Here is a 19,417-nt window from a genome sequence, read left to right on the forward strand (position 1 = left end):
AATGCTCAGAAACTGTACTTAGTATTTTCTTCCCACGCACATTACGACATCTAGCACAAGGACAACTATACCAATCAACACCTCCCGAATTCCTTTTCACAAAAATAATAAACGATTCAACGCCTTTAATGTACTCATCACTCAATATATCTTTCGTCATCCAATTCTTGCTCGGGGGCATCAAATCCATTTCTGATATCACGTGCATGTAGCATATAAAAAGTGAGATACAATAAAAAAGAGACTTTTCATAAACTGTCAAAACATGTCACACATGAAAGTCACCAATCACAAAAAAATATAAATCTATATATATCCACAAATATATGCACATGATTAAGTGTAGGTTTTAGGTTTTAGGTTATAGGTTATAGGTTATAGCTTTAGGGAACTGAGGATAAGTTAAGGTTTAGGTTTAGGAAATCGGGTTCGGATTTGGGGTTGGGTTTAGGTTTGGGATCATGCATACATACATAAATGCATACAAACATACATGATGATACATCCATCCATCCATCCATGCATACATACATAAACACATGCATGATGACCCATCCATCCATGATCTAACAATCCATCCATCTATCCATGCATGCATACACACATACACACACAGGCGTGATGATCCATCCATCCAGTCTTCCATCCATGCATGCATACATACATACATACATATACACACACATAAATCCATCCATGCATGTATGCATGCATACACACATGCATAATCTGTCCATCCATGCATGCATGCATACGTTTCATCCATCCATGTGCACATGCATGCATATACACACATACATACATATGTTTTATCATAAAACCATACATAATGCATCCATACAAAAAAAAAAAATCAAATGAAATTATTTTTTTACAAACAGATTTTTTTAATATTATTATAAACAAAAACAGATTTTTTTCATATTATTATAAACAACTGTAAATGATTTACAGTTAACCCCAACAAAGAGTTTGAATTTCATTTGATAATACAATTGATAGCAAAGATGTAAATGATTTATAAAATGATCTGTAAAAATGTTTAGGATGCAATAAATTGCAGTCCAACTAGTTGGACTTGAGACTTCTTAATTCTAAATATTTAAGATGCATTAGATACTTTAGTATCTTTGGTTTTTCTCAATCCTTCTGTCATCCTCTGTCTCTACAACTTGAAAGTATTTGGCCTATTCATCAGGTGTAACCTGCTGAGAACATGCATTGGAAAAAAAAATGAAGAACGATGGTCTACTATCAGGTGGGACCCACATGTATGAGAAAAATATATGTGGTTATTCCTATTCGTCAGATTAATGGCCTTAAAACGAGCAGTTAAATAAAATGGCATTGGATCACATTCAGTGGGAAAATGTTAGGCAGCTAGGATTGTCCTATCAACCATCAGATGTCATTTTGTCCCATGAGATGGACAGTTTGCACACTGTTGGAACCTTCCTAAGGTCTAACATGAAGTATAGATGGCAGAACATGTCACACATGTGTTCAATTCCCACTATTTCCCACTGTTTCCCAACTAAACTGTCAAAACAGACGGCCCACTTGAGCACTGGATATGCTTCCATTTAGGCTCATGCCATAAAATGAGTTGAAAAATAGATGGCAGAGACCAGCAGAGACCAGCAATCCTCATTTTATCCAAAGCTCAGCTGGACCACACACAGGAAAGAGTGGGGATTATGACATCCACCGTTGAGACTTTCGTAGGGCCCACATCAATGTTTATTTATCACCCAACTTGTTCATAAGCCGACACAGACAGGGAAAACACAAATATTAGCCTGATTCGAAACTTCTGCTGCCCTAAGAAGTTTTCAACAGTGAGTCTTCGATTCCCACTGTTTCCTGTGGTGGGCCCACTTGAGCACTGGATATGCTTCCATTTAGGGCCCGTTTGGCCAGTCGGATTGGAAGGGATTGGATGGTATTGGAAGGGATTGGAAGTCAAATCCTGGGATTGGCCTGGCGTGCCAAACAGAGTCGGTGATCTGATCCCAATCCCAGGTATCTCACTGACAACACCATCATTACATTTAAATCCCATCAAATCCACCCTAATCCTTCAAATTTGCCTGGGACGTGTTTGGTTTGAGGGATTAGAAGGGATGAGAAAGTTTAATACCGGGATTGGCCGGGCGCGCCAAACAGACTGGATATTGCAATCCAGGGATATATCAATCCCATGGATCTCCAAACAATCCACTGACAACACCATTATTACCTAGAAATCCATGCCATCCACCCTAATACCATTCAAACCCTTCCAATCCACCCGGCCAAACGGGCCCTTATAGACATGCCACCACATGTGAAAAATAGATAGCCTGCATGGATAAGACACACACATCGCAGTGGCCCCATAGAGTTTACTCGGATGCTTGAGTTGCAAGGTATGCAATCCACCTTCTCCCGCAGAGACATTTCATCAAACACATGTTGTGCATACCTTAAACATTAACAACAAATGAGTACCTGGCCGGGGAAGAGATGAAGGGCAGGGGCTGCTGGTCGCACGAGATCCGGAGATGATGCCAGTGAGGAAGAGAGAGAGAGAGAGAGAGAGAGAGAGAGAGAGAGAGAGAGTTGAGGTGGGAAGAAGCTGGGACCGGGATGGAGAGAGAGAGAGTGGCGCGGGTCTGGGAGAGAGACCGGGACGGCGAGAGAGATAGAGAGAGACCGGGACGGCGAGAGAGAGAGAGAGGCCGTCCGGCGAGAGAGAGAGAGAGGCCGTCCGGCGAGAGAGAGAGAGACCGGGACGGCGAGAGAAACAGAGAGAGAGAGAGAGAGGCGCTGGGACGGGCGGGGTATTGAAATGGGGAGGGAGTTGGGCGCGCGACTCTGTTTTGAGCGCGCGCCCAAATTTGGGGATGGGACGGTGGCTGGTGGTCGATGCTTTGTGGGCCCCACCATGATGTAAATGTTTCATCCATTCGGTTCATCCATTTTTATAGATCATTTTAGTGCTTGATGCAAAAAATGATAGGGATGTAAATCCTAGGTGGGCCACACCACAGGACAAAATTAATGAATGGATATTCACAATTAAAATCCTCCTAAGGCCCATTGTACTGTTTATTTGACATCCAATCTGTTTAGTTGGTCATAAAGACCCAGATGAAGGGAAAAAAAATATTAACTTGATCCAAAACTGTTATGGCCCCCAAAACATTTTTAATGGTCAAAATTCATTCAACACTATTTCCTGTAATGTGGTCCACTTGAGATTGAGATATAAGTCATTTTTTTATCATCTCATAAAATGATATATATAACAAATAGATGGACGGCATGGATGATACACATACATCATGGTGGGCCCCATAGAGCACCGACCACCAGCCATTAGCCGGTGTCGGGTGGAGTAGCCAATCTGTTCCCCACCATAGCAAATACATGTGATTTAATCTCCATGTTTCCTACCGTATGGTCCACTTTAACCTTTAATCTAGATGATTTTTGGTTTCATGCCCTATAATAATATTTTAAAATATATAGACGGCTTAGATAAGACATTTTTAAGCCCTATAGGGCCCTCATACCCTAAGCATCCTGTGGGGCCCACTATGATTTATTCAATTTATCCACTCCATCCATCCATTTTAACATATAATTTTATTACGTAAGGTCAAAATTGAAGCCTATAAAAATTTGAAGTGGACCACATCATAGGAAACAGTATAAATTGGACGTCTACCATTGAAATTTTTTGGGAGGCCACTGAAGTTTTAGATCAAGTTGATATTTTAGTTTTCCCTTCATCTATGTATTTGTGATCTATTGAACAGGTTGGATGACAAATCAAAATCACTGTCGGCCATAGGAAGATTTCAACGGTGGAAATCATTATTCCCACTGTTTATGTGGTATGGTCCACTTGAGCTTTAGATATACTTTGATTGTGGACTCAACCACTAAGGGCCTGTTTGGATGGGTGGATTGGAAGGGATTGAATGGTTTTAGGGTGGATGGCATGGATTTCAAGGTAACGATGGCGTTGTCAATGGATTGTCTTAAGATCCATGGAATTGCTATATTCCCCCGGATTGCTATATATTAAGTCTGTTTGGCACACTCGCCCAATCCCAGGATTAAACCTTCCCATCCCTTCCAATCCCTCGAACCAAACATGTCCTAGGCAAATTTGACCGGATTAGGGTGGATTGGATGGGATTTAAAGGTAATGATGGTGTTGTCAGTAGATTGTCTTAAGATCCATGGGATTGTATATCCCAGGATCAGATCACCCAGTTTGTTTGGCATGCTCGGCCAATCTATAGGGATTTAACTTCCAATCCCTTCCAATCTACTTGTCCAAACGGGCCCTAAAATGATCTGGAAAAATGGATTGACGATGTGGATATCATAAACCGTGACTTTGGGCCACAAGCTTAAAAATAAAGTCAATCCATGACTTGGATGGGCCACACCCACATATTATAGTTGAGAGGGTTACCCTCCCATTAAAACATTCACAATCATTTATTGGGCCCACCTAGTTGTGGTTCATAGATCCAGCCCATTCACTATAGTTTAGAGGAGTCAACCCAAGTTTCACAAACATCGAAAACTCATGTGGGCCCCACCAATTGAATACTTTTATATGTTTTAGTGATGTCTTCACATAGTTTTAGATGCTATGGCTCACCTGAGTTTTGTATACGACTGATTTTTGGACTTAAATGGGACACATCAAATGCATGGTGTTGATGTTCTACATACATCGTGGTGGGGCGCACACAAATTAACCTCATGGGAAGTTCCCAAGAGGTGACCTTATAGTACCATTTCACTATTTAGATAACTCCTTCATGGGTGTTACTCTAACCGTGTATGGCCCACCTTGATATATTTTATGTATATCGACATCGTCCATATATTTTTCCATCATATATTTAGGATGTGATTTCGAATCATAAGAACTCAATAATCTCAGGTGGGTCATGAAATCACTCTTATGATAATTTTTTCACCTTTGGATTTTGCTGTTTTGATGAGGCTGTATGTTGAATTTTAGGTGTTGTAGGGTTTGATTTTGTTTTCTTGTTAAAGATTGTTTGATTCTACTAGTGGTGTTTGGAAACTAACCTCTGATATTAATTTAATTCCATTTGGGAAAAATTCTGTTTGTGTCATTGTCTTGTGTTTCTGCAAGTTCTAGGATTTTTAGTGAGACTTATGTATTGTGTTTTACTGTTTTGGAGTCCTTGGAGCTAATATGTAGGGGCCGATTGTGGATGGGTGGAGAGCAGGGAATGCCTTTCATGGAACAATCTCTGCCACCTGATTGGTGGACCTAGTATGATTAGATGGATGTCGGTCATCTTCTTTTTTTTTTTTTGAGATTTCATTTGGCTTAAACTATATTCCAGTTCCTTTTTAATTAACAAGCAGCTTAAACTATATCTAAGCTGTGCAAGTTTACATCTCATTGCTTTTGAGATGAGTTAGTAGCCGAAAAATGCTAACATGAGAATGACCCATATTAATGTATGCATTTGGTACCAATTCTTAATGTTGGCAACACCTGGCATACCTGTACCTCTCCAAAGGTCACACTGATTGGATGATCTTAACTGTCTGAAATTGCCGTTGGATTAATTTGGACCATTTTCTTTTTGCCTATCTTGATGAATAATATTGACTTGTATTATTCTTTTTAAACATCTATATGCTTCAATCTCCTTTGGTCTGCACTTGTTGAAAGGCACATCTATTCTGTTGGGTAGAACACTTATTTTAATATCACGATGATTGGGTAATCTCAACCATCTGATATTACCGTTGAATTTAGACCATTTTCTTTTTTACCAAGGTATTGAGGAACTTTGATTTGCACTCCTCTTTCTTAAACGTGTATATTTTTTTTTAACCTCGAGTTAACACTCTTCTTCTTCTTCTTTTTCTTTTTTCTTTTCACGTTTACATGTTTTTAATCCCACCTTGTGTATTGTAGGCCACATCCATTCAATTTGGTACAGATCCTTTTTTTTTTTTCAATTTTTTTTGTCAAAATACAAAATCTAGTTTTCTTTTTTAAAATATATATATTTTTACATTTTTTTAATTTTTTCATAATTTTGTTTAATTTAGTTTTTTTTTTTCAAAATATCAATTTTTAATCTCAGTTTTGTTATAAAACTTATTAATTTTTGTTGTCAAAATACAAAATCTAGTTTTCTTTTTTAATATATATATATATATATATATATATTTTTTTTTACAATTTGTCAATTTTTTCACAATTTCATTTAATTTTTTATATTTTCTTTTTTAAAATATCATTTTTTTATCGAAATCTTGTTATATAACTTTTTAATTTTTCTTTTCAAAATACAAAATCTAATTTTCTTTATATATATATATATTACAATTTGTCAATTTTTTCACAATTTTGTTTAATTTTTAAAATTTTCTTTTTCAAATTATCATTTTTTAAATATCACTTTTGTTATATAACTTTTTAATTTTTCTTATCAAAATACAAAATCTACTTTTCTTTTTTTAAAATATATATGTTTTTAAAATTTGTAAATTTTTTAACAATTTTGTTTTATTTTTAAAATTTTCTTTTTCAAAATATCATTTTTTAAATATTATTTTTGTTATATAACTTTTTAATTTTTCTTTTCAAAATACAAAATCTAGTTTTCATTTAAAAAAAAATATTTTTTTTTTACAATTTGTCAATTTTTTCACAATTTTGTTTAATTTTTTAAATTTTCTTTTTCAAAATATCATTTTTTAAATATCACTTTTGTTATACAACTTTTTAATTTTTCTTTTCAAAATACAAAATCTAGTTTTCTTTTTTAAAATATATATTTTTTGCAATTTGACAATTTTTTTTACAATTTTGTTTAATTTTTAAAATTTTCTTTTTCAAAATATCATTTTCTTATCAATTTTTTTTTTCAAAATTATCAACATTATTAAAAGTTCTTAATTTTTATTTCAAAATCTAGATTTCTATAAAATTACATTTTTTTTCAAAATCTAAAATTTTTTCTTAAACTTTGTTAGTTATTTTTCTGAGTTTTTAAATTTTTTTTTTTTTTCGTAATTCATAAATTTTTTATGGGTAAAGGTTTACTGGAGCATTAGAGACGGTTTAGGACCGTCTCTATTAGACGCTGGAATGTGACTAGGTCAGAAGGACGGCCATCGGCCGTCTATAATTGAGACGGTCAATGACAGTCTCTGATTACCCATACGAGACGGTTAATGACCGTCCCTAATAGAGACGGTCCTTGACAGTCTCAAACAGAGACAGCTAAAAACCGTCCATAATACAGTCCACAGTGTGGTAGTCCCATACACCAGGAAAAGACGGCCAACGACCGTCTCTAATTGAGACGGTCCTCGACAGTCTCAAACCACCAGTAAGAGACGGCCAATGACCGTCTCTAATAGGGACGGTCTTTGACCGTCTCAAATTTTGGCATATAAGACGGTCAGCGACCGTTTCTTATTCCAGACGGTCAATGGCCATCTTTTATCTGCAGTTAACGACGGTTTTTGGCCGTCTTAAATTATTTGCGGACGTTTAAATTTTTAATACAATAATAAGGACGGTCAAGGGCCGTCTAAAAATTTAGAGACAGTTTACGGCCGTCTCTAAAGCGTCTTTAAACCAAGCAATTTTAGAGACGGTCCAAAACCGTCTCTAAATCAGTCATTTTTTCTCATTTTTCACGTAGTGTAAAAGAGAGGTTAATCCTCACAATTCTGGTACCCATTTGCCTTCTCATGCACCTATGGGTCCATCTTCCACCCATGTTGACTTGGAATTACTGATTGTATTTTTTTTTTTAAAAAAGGTATTAGATCTAACACCCTACATCTTATGTCCCATTTTATTTCTTATCATCGATTGAGCCATACTTTATATGCCTATGTTATCCTTATCACATGTATTTGTGCCACAAATCACCATGACGCACTAGCACATTCTAGTTGGTATAAGGCTATGGAAGAGGAGATAATTGTCATATATATACTTAACCTATATGCGAGACTTAGCTTATTTACCTAAAGGAAGAAGGGCAGTGGGGGTATTGATGGGCTATCACCATCAAGTATTGCCTAAATGGTTCTATTAAACAATTGAAAACCTATTTGGTAGTTAAGAGCTACACACATATCTAGGAACTTGATTATGAGGAAGGGGTTTTCCCCTGTGGCCAAACTAAACTCTTTTCAAGTGTTGATATCTACTGCAACTAACATAGATTGGCCCCATTATCAACTGGAAATTAGGAACACATTTCTTCATGGGAACTTGAATAAGGAAGTATACATGGAGCAACATCCAGGATTTGTTACACGGGGAGAGACTAGGAACATGTATAAACTTCAGAAAGTGATATATGGCTTAAAGCAATCTGTAAGGGCATCATTTGACAAATTCAATAAGATGATGCTTGTTTATGGCTTCTATAGAAGTAATGTTGATCACTCAATTTTCATAAAACAAATTGATAAGGGTATGATACCGTTGGTTGTATATGTTGATGATATCGTCATCAAAGTGAGTGATACATGTGGCATCTCAGAGTTCAATAAGTGTTTTAGATGCATTTTTAGACTAAGGATAATAGGTTGCTTCACTACTTCTTGGAGATTGAAGTCGCCACATCAAAGTCTAGGATTAACCTTTCTCAAAGGAAGTATGTTCTTGATTTGTTAAACGAGACCGATATGCTTAGGTGTAGACTGCTTGATACACCTATGAAGACATAGTGAAAAGTTATTGGATAATCAGTGAGAGTTGATTGATAATCTGGGTAGATATAGGAAGGTGATTAGGAAGTTGATATATCTTACCATCACTCTTGACTAAATATTGCATTTTCCATTAACATGGTGAGTAGATATATGCACCATCCAAGACTTACATGAAGATAATTCTTGAAATTCTCATATATTTGAAGAAAGCTCCTGCCCAAGGGATCATATATCAGGCTAACAATCATCTTTAGGTAGAGCCATTTGCTGATGTTGATTGGGAAAGTTCCATTGTGAATAAGTGACATACTTCAGGATGTTGTACTTTTGTCTGTAGAAAATTGGCCATTTGAAAAAGTAAAAAGTAGAATTTAGTGGCATGTTCCAATGTAGAGGTTGAGTACAGAGTCATGAACTATGTTATTTATGAATTGTTATGGCTCAAGTGCTTATTACAAGAGCTTCGGTTATTTATCGATGATCCTATGATGTTTTATTACAATAACCAAGTAGCATCTCACATTGCAAATAATCTAGTCTTTTATAAGAGGATTAAAAACATAAAAGTTGATTGTCATTTCATCCAGGAAAACATTGCTTGCAAGGAGATTACCATAACCTATGTTCAATCCAAGTTGTAGACAATAGATATTCTTATTAAACCCTTACCATATGCACAATTCACTTTACTTGGGTCTAAGTTGGGCAGGACTAATATTTATGCTCCAGTTTAAGGGGGAATGTTAGAGTGAAGTAGTATGGTATTTTAAGTGATCCTATAAGCTACCATATATTTTTTAAAATATTTTGCTAATAGAAGTAAGAGGGAGGGAAGAAGTGAAAACCTAATCTCAATTACCCCTTAATAATAGAATTTGTAGAAAATTTAGTTTTTCAATTTCCTAGGTTGGGCCCAATATTTACAATATGAATGATTCCAATCATTGGAACATTTCAACATGTGGTTCCAATTGGGTTACACATGCGATGTATATGGATTCACAGTAAAGGCGAGATGAACTCGTTCAAGGCCACATCAATCAGAAGGTTAGGGAATTTCTACGTGTGTGTAATGATGGTCAGAATATCATCTGTTGAGATTAAGTTCTTAGTGTCACATGAACATAGTATCTATAAATGTGGATGATATCAATCAGACATGGATGGCCTGCAACATGTTGTGGGAACTTCCTATGATAGGAAGAAAGATGGGGCCCATTGTGATGTTTGTGAGAAATCCACTTCATCTATTCATTTTTGTCCAATCATGTTACAACATGAGCCCAAAAATGAGACAAACAAAACTAAAGTGGGAAGCACCACAAAAAAATAAAAATAAAAAATTTGGATAGTGAAATGCCTATGATGTTTTATTTAAATCAACCTGACTTAAATGATTTTAAACTCGCAAGTATACAAATCAGATGTAAACATGGTACGTATTACGAGATCGTTCCCACGAGGACTGGTTGTCACAATTCAAAATTAAAGACTCTTCTTAACTAATCCATCAAATATTTGCGATAGTAATTGAGTAAACTAAACAAAAATCAATGGAAAAATAACTGAGAATAATAAGGAAAATCCAATCAAGGAGAAGACTAGGACTTTCGAATCCACCTCTAATTATCATAAACCTTGTTCTACCTGTTGATTCACACTAATTCAGATTGATATCAAAATAAATAAAGTGCACTCTATGTCCTTGGTCGGGCACACAGAATGTATAATTCTTTAAAGCATATGGATCACATCTTTCCATCCGTGGTCAGGCATGGAGAGATGTAGATTCCTGTTTCTTCCTCTATAGGAACCTGTTCATGGTCAGATACAAGCACCTAGAATAATAATCCAAACAACGTCCATAACTAGACTTTGGTTGAGCTCTTAGAATGGAGAAGTACAAAACTTTCAATTACGCACACTAGAGAAAGAAACACATCAATTAAATCAAAATGAAATTAACACATAATAAGGGTTATTCAAATTAGGGGCTTCATCTCAACCCTAGCTAAGAACTTAGAAACTCATAGATTCAACTGGAAAGAAGGAAAAACAAGATTTATAAAAGACAACCTTCATTCTCTCCCTTCTTTCTTCTCTTTTTCCAAGCTCTCCTCCAAGCTCTTTGTTGTTGAATCTCCCAGCCACTCTCTCTCTCTGTTCCCGGCTCCACGTCAAGCCAAAAACTAGCCTTTCTTCCCTCTTGCTTTCTCTCTTTTGCTTTCTTCCCTTCTCCAAAATCTCGAACCTTTTCTCCCTCATTAAACGAGCCTTCTTTCCTCTTTCTTATAGCAATGTAGGCGGTGGAGAGATGTGATGCGTACAAAGAGTCGGTGGAAAGGTCTTTACGCACCAGCGTGCGGAACTTCTTTACGCAGCCAAGTTCAGACGCAAAACAACCCATCTTTCCTTGCTCAGTTTCCAAATAAATACCGTCCCTTAGGACGTTTCCGAGTTCTCTACATGATGGACAGATCAGATCTTTCATCTGATCAAGTATGGTGGGCCAAAACCGCTGCAAAAGTCGGACAGTGTCCGGCGTCTTCTTTCGCACTGACCGCGCTGTGACGTTGGTGGGGCCCACTATTGACATTATCTTCAAAATCCAGTCCGTCCATTGGATTGACATTGAAAAACTGGTCGGACATGCTCAATTCTAGATCAAATTCGTGGTGGCTCACAGGGTTTTAAACCTACCGTCCATTCTGCCTTGAACGGTTGAAAAACCAATCCTCATTCTCCTTTTCAACTCTGTCAACTAGGCTTGGATGAGAGGGACCCAGGGACTCTGATGGACAGTCCGGATTTTCCGTTAGGACAATGTATGGGGCCCACAGCAGGGGACCGCAAGTCCCTGTTTCACGCCAGAAACAAAACGGAAATTTCCGTTTGAAGTCGGTGGTGTCAGATGACCCATGATCGAATTCTTATTGTAAATCCATGCCGTCCATTGTAATTTACTCAAAATTTTAGTTGGAAATGACTGCTTTTGGATAGCTTTTGATGTGGTCCACCTGATTTCCTGCTCTACCGTCCATCTTGCATTTGATGGTGGAGATCATGTGATCGCATGAAATGAGGCCAAAATTCCACCTAGGCGATGGTCTTCCCTACCTAAGAGGCACAATGGACGGTTCAGATCTTGTGACATGATGATTGTTGGGCCCCACTAGTGAAACCGACGCCGGACGGCGTTTAACGCTGTTGCGTTATTTGGAAATTTCTCTTTTTTTTTGTATTTTGTCGGTCAGCGCTTGCTGACCGACCTTGAATGTATGGGTGCACTGCTGGTGTGCGTTCGCACTGTGTGCATGCAGTGCACATGTGAGGTCCATCATGATGTATGCACCAAATCTCCTCCATCCATATGGTTCTCCATATGATTTAAAGTGTTGGTACCAAAGATGAGGCATATGTAGCTTGCAGGTGGACCCCAAAATGGAAAATAATGGGCTGATCTGGCCGTTGGGCCACTTCTCAAGATATCCAATTGTTGAAATTTAATATGTACGGTTTATTTATGGCCTCCAGGCCATGTATGAAGTTTTGAGTCAATCGGATGGCGGAAACCATGTGATCTTGCATTCTGGACCACTTTCGGGCCTTTTTAACGTGAACGGCTTGATTTCCTCGGATCCCTGGCATGTGAATTCTTCAGTCTTAGTTCTCTGGAGTGTGTCCCTTGCTCTAGTGACTTTGGAACATCAAATCCACGCTTGTAGTACTCCCTTTTCATCAACGCTCCTGATTTCATCCTGCAACAAAAATATAATTAAAATACTCCGTTAAGCATTATCATATATGTAAAATCAGGTAATAATTGGGGTCTGATAAGCAATATTCGACCCTCATCACAACCCCCAACCAGCATTTTGCTAGTCCCGAGCAAAACATGCGAAAAATAATTTCAGAAATACTTGACAATTCCTGTAAACCCAAGTGACTTGTGAACAAATCATCGAGGTGAAAGAATTCTAAGATTCATGAACGGTGCACAGAATTTTTCTTTCTAGAATCAAGCTCACGGTAAACTTCATAATCAATTTCAAAATATTAATCCATTAATTAGAATATTCTAAACATTGAGTTCCATGAGTGTATAGTGTAATCTCGGCTTACTATCATTAAGAGATCCAATTGTCAATTTCATGATATCATTAGTAATTAACAACGGAATGCATGACAACTGAAATCAATGCTTGCCTGATAGGTTAACTTTTCATTCTACTAGCCTTTACTTTTCTTTATGAATAGTAACGCCAAGGAGGGGAATCAAGTCCTCACCTATAGGGAGCAAACCTATGGCAAAAACTTGTCGCCTAACTTTTTTCTCATGTCAACCATAGGGAATTGAATCTTCATCTATAGGGAGCAAACCTATGGTGAAGATTATATGACTTACGCTTTCTCTCAATTCTTAGTTATAGACCGAAGCTAAAAATTTCAGGCTGGTTCCTTTCATGCTTAGTGATTACCAAGTTAATCATTCAATGTTGAAACGGAACCTTAATGTGCAACCGAGATGTGATATGTGAGATCATGACTCAATCAATGTTTAAAAATTCTAATCATGGGCTAACAATTCAAACTTAACTGTGAAATCTAACGGATGGCTGAATCCAAGAGTTATAAATTACCGACATTCTGTACCTTGCAATGTTAAAATCACCCTTATCCTTCACAATCACTTCAAATGCATAAGAAATTTCAAAAAAATTTAAAAATTTTCACAATTTGTGCTCAAGACCAAGAAAATACTGATGAGGTAATCTAATCGCCCACCCCCAACCTTAAATCTACATTGTCCTCAATGTAAAAGAAATAAGCATGCTATGCACATGGGACAACAAAAGTAAAAGAGGAGTAATGGACAAATAGTACCTGTATGAAAGAATCTAGAGGCTTTCCAAAAAAATATCCATGTAAGAGCGAGTCAGCATAAGAGAGAAATCAACAAAAGTAAAATAATAAAAATGCAAAAAGAAAATCCTATACCACTTTCGCAGGTGCTCTCGATTGCATTTAGTGTATGCAACAAGCCTTTAAACCCCTAGGTTGCCCCTAGTGGACGAGTTGTAGTCTCGTGAGGGTTTGCAGAAATGCTACCCACAAACATTGAACTAACTAACTAGGAAAATAAAATGAAATGAAAAGATGGGTTGCCTCTCAGGAACTCTAAGTTTAACGTCTTCAGCCAGACAAGAATGGACCATGAACTAATCAATCTTCATAACCTGGGTCCGCCAAATAAATTTCCTCCACATCTTTGTTCACCAAATCATTTAAATATGGTTTCAGCCGTTGACCATTTACTTTGAAGATATTCCCGTCTGTTAGGTTTTGAATCTCAACTGCTCCATGAGAAAATACTTGTACTACTCGGTAAGGACCATACCATCATGAACGTAGTTTTCCAGGAAAGAGGCGTAGCTTGGAATTGTACAGTAATACTTTCTGGTTCGGTTCAAATGTCTTGCAAAGAATTGATTTATCATGGAAGATTTTTGTCTGCTCTCTATAAATTTTTGCATTCTCATATACCTCATTTTGAATTTCCTCTAACTCATTGAGTTGAAGTTTACGGTGTGATCCAGCCTTGCTTAAATCAAAATTAAAAGTTTTGATGGCCCAATAAGCATGATGTTCTAATTCCACAGGTAAGTGACAGGCTTTTCCAAAGACAAGCCTGTACGGAGACATTCCAATCGGGGTTTTGAAAGCCGTACGATATGCCCAAAGAGCATCATTCAAACGTTGCGACCAATCCTTACGATCAGGGCGAACCGTTTTCTCTAAAATTTGTTTAATCTCCCGATTTAACACCTCAACTTGACCACTTGTTTGTGGATGATATGGCGTTGCAACTTTATGAGTGATGGAATATTTTTTCATTAAAGATTCAAACGATTTGTTGTAAAAATGAGTACCCCCATCACTTATAATTGCTCGAGGAGTGCCAAAACAAGAAAAGATATTTTCTTTTAAGAAACGGACCACAACTTTGTGATCATTCGTTTTACATGGCACTGCTTCAATCCACTTAGAGACATAGTCAACGGCAACAAGGATATACACATAACCGAATGACGGGGGAAATGGGCCCATGAAGTCAATACCCCAAACATCAAATATTTCAACAATGAGAATATTGGCAAGTGGCATCATGTTCCTGTGGGAAATATTACCCGTATGTTGGCATTTATCACATGTTGAGCAAAAGGCATGGGTGTCTCGAAACAGTGTAGGCCAATAAAATCCACTTTGTAAGACTTTCGCAGCTGTTTTCTTTGAACTAAAATGACCACCACATGCATGATCATGACAAAAGGAGATTATACTATGAAACTCACTCTCAGGCACACATCTCCTAATAATCTGATCAGGACAAATTTTGAATAAGTATGTGTCATCCCAAAAGAAATGTTTAACCTCAGCAAGAAATTTGGATTTATCTTGTTTAGTCCAATGAGAAGGAAGTTGACCTGTAACAAGATAGTTTACAATGTCCGCATACCAAGGTAATTGAGAAATAGTTATAAGTTGTTCATCAGGGAAAGACTCATTCATTGGCAAAGGATCCACTGTGGACGCTAAGACAAGTCTAGATAAATGGTCGGCTACCACATTTTCGGAACCCTTTTTATCCCGAATTTCAATATCGAATTCTTGTAGCAAGAGAATCCACCGAATCAATCGAGGTTTAGCGTCTTTTTTAGAAAGAAGATATTTCAATGCTGCATGATCTAAGAACACTATAACCTTTGATCCTATGAGATACGACCTGAATTTGTTTAGAGCAAATACCACCGCCAACAATTCTTTTTCAGTGGTAGAGTAGCTAAGCTGTGCATCATTTAGAGTCCTACTAGCATAATAAATGACATGAGGCATTTTGTTAAATCTTTGTCCTAGGACGGCTCCAACAGCATAATCCGAAGCATCACACATAAGCTCAAAAGGTAAACTCCAATCAGGTGGTTGGATGATTGGAGCAAAAGTCAGTAAATGCTTCAACTTATCAAAAGCTTGCCAACACTCATCATTAAGGACAAAAGCAACATCTTTAGCTAGTAAATTGCATAAGGGTCGAGAAATTTTGCTAAAATCCTTAATGAATCTCCTGTAGAATCCCGCATGCCCTAAGAATGATCTAATCTCCTTAACCGTTCTGGGTGGAGGAAGACTAGAAATTAAATCAATCTTGGCTTTATCAACTTCAATGCCTTTACTTGAAATAACATGCCCAAGTACAATCCCTTTTTGAACCATAAAATGACACTTTTCCCAATTCAATACCAGGTTCGTTTTTTCACATCTTTCCAAGACAATAGATAGATGGTATAAACATTCATCAAATGAAGAGCCGAAAATTGAAAAATTATCCATGAAAATCTCAAGAAAACGCCCAACCATGTCTGAAAAAATACTCATCATGCATCGTTGGAAGGTCGCAGGCGCATTACACAATCCAAATGGCATACGCCGATAGGCATATGTGCCAAAAGGACATGTAAATGTGGTTTTCTCTTGATCCTCGGGAGCAATGGGAATCTGATTATACCCGGAATAACCATCCAGGAAACAATAATAGCTATGCCCTGCCAATCTCTCCAACATCTGATCTATGAAAGGAAGAGGAAAGTGATCCTTCCTTGTGACCAGGTTCAGTTTACGGTAATCAATATAAACTCACCAACCCGTAGTCATGCGCGTTGGTACTAACTTATTATCCTCATTTTTTTTCACCGTAATCCCACGCTTTTTAGGACCAACTTGAAATGGACTGACCTATGTGCTATCGGAAATGGGGTAAATGATACCAACATCTAACAATTTTAGCACCTCAGCCCGAACGACCTCTTTCATGTTAGGGTTAAGTCTCCTTTGCATTTCACGCAATGTTTTTGCATTTTCTTCAAGATGAATACAATGTATACACACCGTGGGGCTTATTCCCTTTATGTCCGCTATTGTCCACCCAATGGCTGCCTTATGTTCTCTAAGAACATTAAGCAACTTACCCTCCTGTTCTTTATCAAGGTTAGCAGCTATGATGACAGGCAGGGTTTCAGAAGGTCCTAAAAATGCATACTTGAGAGTTTCAGGTAATTGTTTAAGGTCGACTTCGGGCGGTTTCTCAATAGACAGGACCAGTTTAGACTCAAAAGGTGGAAGAGGTTCCACTCTAGCTTTCCATTTTGTTGTATTCATTTCTGGATTAGAGTCAAGCAATGCATTGACTTCTTGGATGAAACTTTCTATGTCAAAATCTACGCCAAAATGTGCTAAACAAGTCTCAAGAGCGTCATCGAAAGATTCAAGGAAAGAGTCATACACTAGACTCTCAATCATGTTCACTTCAAATATATCATCCGAGTCTGACATTTGTTGTCCAGCATTGAAAACATTGAGTTTAATCTTCATGTTACCAAACGATAGCTTCATAACTCCGTTCCTACAATTTATGATTGAATTGGATGTGGCCAAGAATGGACGTCTTAAGATAACCGGGATTTGACTTGTAGGATTCTGAACAGGCCGAGTATCTAGAACAATGAAATCCACTGGAAAATAAAACTTATCAACTTGGATCAGCACATCTTCAATAATACCACGGGGCACCTTGATAGATCTATCAGCTAGTTGGAGTGTTATTTTGGTTGATTTCAGCTCACCAAGTCCTAGCTGCTCATACACAGAATATGGTAACAAATTGACGCTCGCCCCTAAATCAAGCAATGCCTTCTCAATCTTATGATCTCCTATGACGCAAGAAATGGTAGGAGCTCCTGGATCCCTAAATTTAGGAAGGGTATTGTGTTGAATCATGGAGCTGAGTTGCTCCGCAAGGAAGACCTTCTTATGAACATTCATCTTACGCTTTTGAGTGCATAAATCTTTAAGAAACTTAGCATAAGCAGGAACTTGCTTGATAGCATCAAGCAATGGAATGTTGATTTGCACTTGGTTAAACATGTCCAATATCTCATTAAAGTTGTTTCCTTTCTTAACCGGTGCCAGATGTTGAGGAAAAGGTGTTTTAGGCACATAAGATGGCACATGAGTGGTTCCTGGAGAGTCAGAGTGTTGTCGGACTTTGGATGCACTAGTATGTCTCTCCATTTCATTTTGATCTTCCGCATTGGACTTTGATTCTTCCCTAAGCATCTCTACTTTGTTCTCAATCTGTTTATCGGACCTAAGGGTAATGATTGATTTGGCTTGCTCATGATATTGTTCTTGGTTTGAATTAGAGCCAATCTCATACTGTCCTTTTGGATTTACCACAGGTTAACTAGGGAACTTGCCCTTCTCTCTCTCACTCAATGTGACAGCAAGTTGACCCAACTGTACTTCCAGCTTGGCAATGGATTGCGCATTTGCATGTAAACTCTGCTGGTTAGCTAGTAAAGTATGTTGGGTGTCTTTTTGAAATTGAAGTGAACTCTGCATAAAAAGATTGAGTGTATCCTCAAGAGATGGTTTCTTAGATTGTGGAGGCACTTGGTAATTTTGTGAGAACTGCTGAGGTTGTTGATTGCCAACTTGGGAGTAAGGTTGTATAGGAGGATTTCCAGATGGTCCACTTTGTTGTGGTCCTTTTGCCCAAGAGAAATTTGGATGTCTAGCCCACCCTGGGTTGTAGGTGTCTGAGTAAGGATCATTCCTAGGTCTCCGAAAGGTGTTCATAGCATGTACTTGTTCAGAGAGAAATTCTGAAAATGCTGAACTAGATGAACAAGAGTGTGTAGGATGGGCGAGACTAGAACATATGGCACATGACTCGACTTGAGTTGTTTGTGGAGGTCCATTGTTTAACATTAAAGCATCCACTTTCTTTGTCAGGCTATCAATTTTGGCATAAAGATCCGGCGTGACTCCTACCTCATATATACCCCCTTTCTTCAGTGGTTGAGGACTTCTTTCACCTCTATTTGAATAGTCCCATTGCTGGAAGTTTTCACACAAGGTTTCAAAGAAATTCCAAGCTTCGACATCACTTTTGGTCATGAATGACCCTCCACTGGTGGCGTCAACCATGCGATGGTTTTGGGGTGTCAGACCGTCATAGAAGTATTGAACCTGTTGCCACTTTTCAAAACCATGGTGTGGACATTTAAGAAGTAAATCTTTCCATCTTTCCCAACATTCATGAAAGTGCTCACCCTCTTTTTATGTGAAATTCGTAATTTCTCTACGGAGAGCATTAGTTTTGTGAACCGGGAAGAACTTGTTTAAGAACTTCTTAGACAGTTGATCCCATGTAGTGATAGATCCAACTCCTAGAGAATTCAACCATGCTTTCGCCTTATCCTTCAAAGAAAAAGGAAAAAGGTGCAAACGGATCGAATCGTTTGAAAAGTTTTGGAACTTAAAGGTGGAGCAAATGTCTAAGAATTCTTTCACATGATGATATGGATCCTCCTTATCTGAACCATAAAAGGATGGCAACAATTGTATAACCCCAGGTTTAAGTTCAAAGTGTGCTACCGTGGTGGCAGGCAACACTATACATGAAGGCGCATTGAATTGGACAGGAGCTGAATAATCTCTAAGAGCTTTAGTTCCATTCTCTTCCGCCATTTCAAATAGAATGTTTCTAAATCTTCTACGAAAGGTTCTTTCTATTTCAGGATCAAAAGGTGCTAGTTCTATGTTCAGAGATATACGT

The 19,417-nt window shown here is 37.7% G+C and overlaps 1 non-coding gene across 1 annotated transcript; it reads left to right on the forward strand.

The window, feature by feature from the left end:
- Positions 1–18,844: 18,844 nt before the first annotated feature.
- LOC131252279 (small nucleolar RNA R71) lies at positions 18,845–18,951 on the forward strand. Its single transcript, XR_009174312.1, has one exon. It is a non-coding gene; the product is annotated as a small nucleolar RNA R71 (small nucleolar RNA).
- The last annotated feature ends 466 nt before the right edge of the window (positions 18,952–19,417 follow it).

This window comes from Magnolia sinica, chromosome 7, assembly GCF_029962835.1.
Source record: "Magnolia sinica isolate HGM2019 chromosome 7, MsV1, whole genome shotgun sequence".
NCBI lineage: Eukaryota > Viridiplantae > Streptophyta > Magnoliopsida > Magnoliales > Magnoliaceae > Magnolia > Magnolia sinica.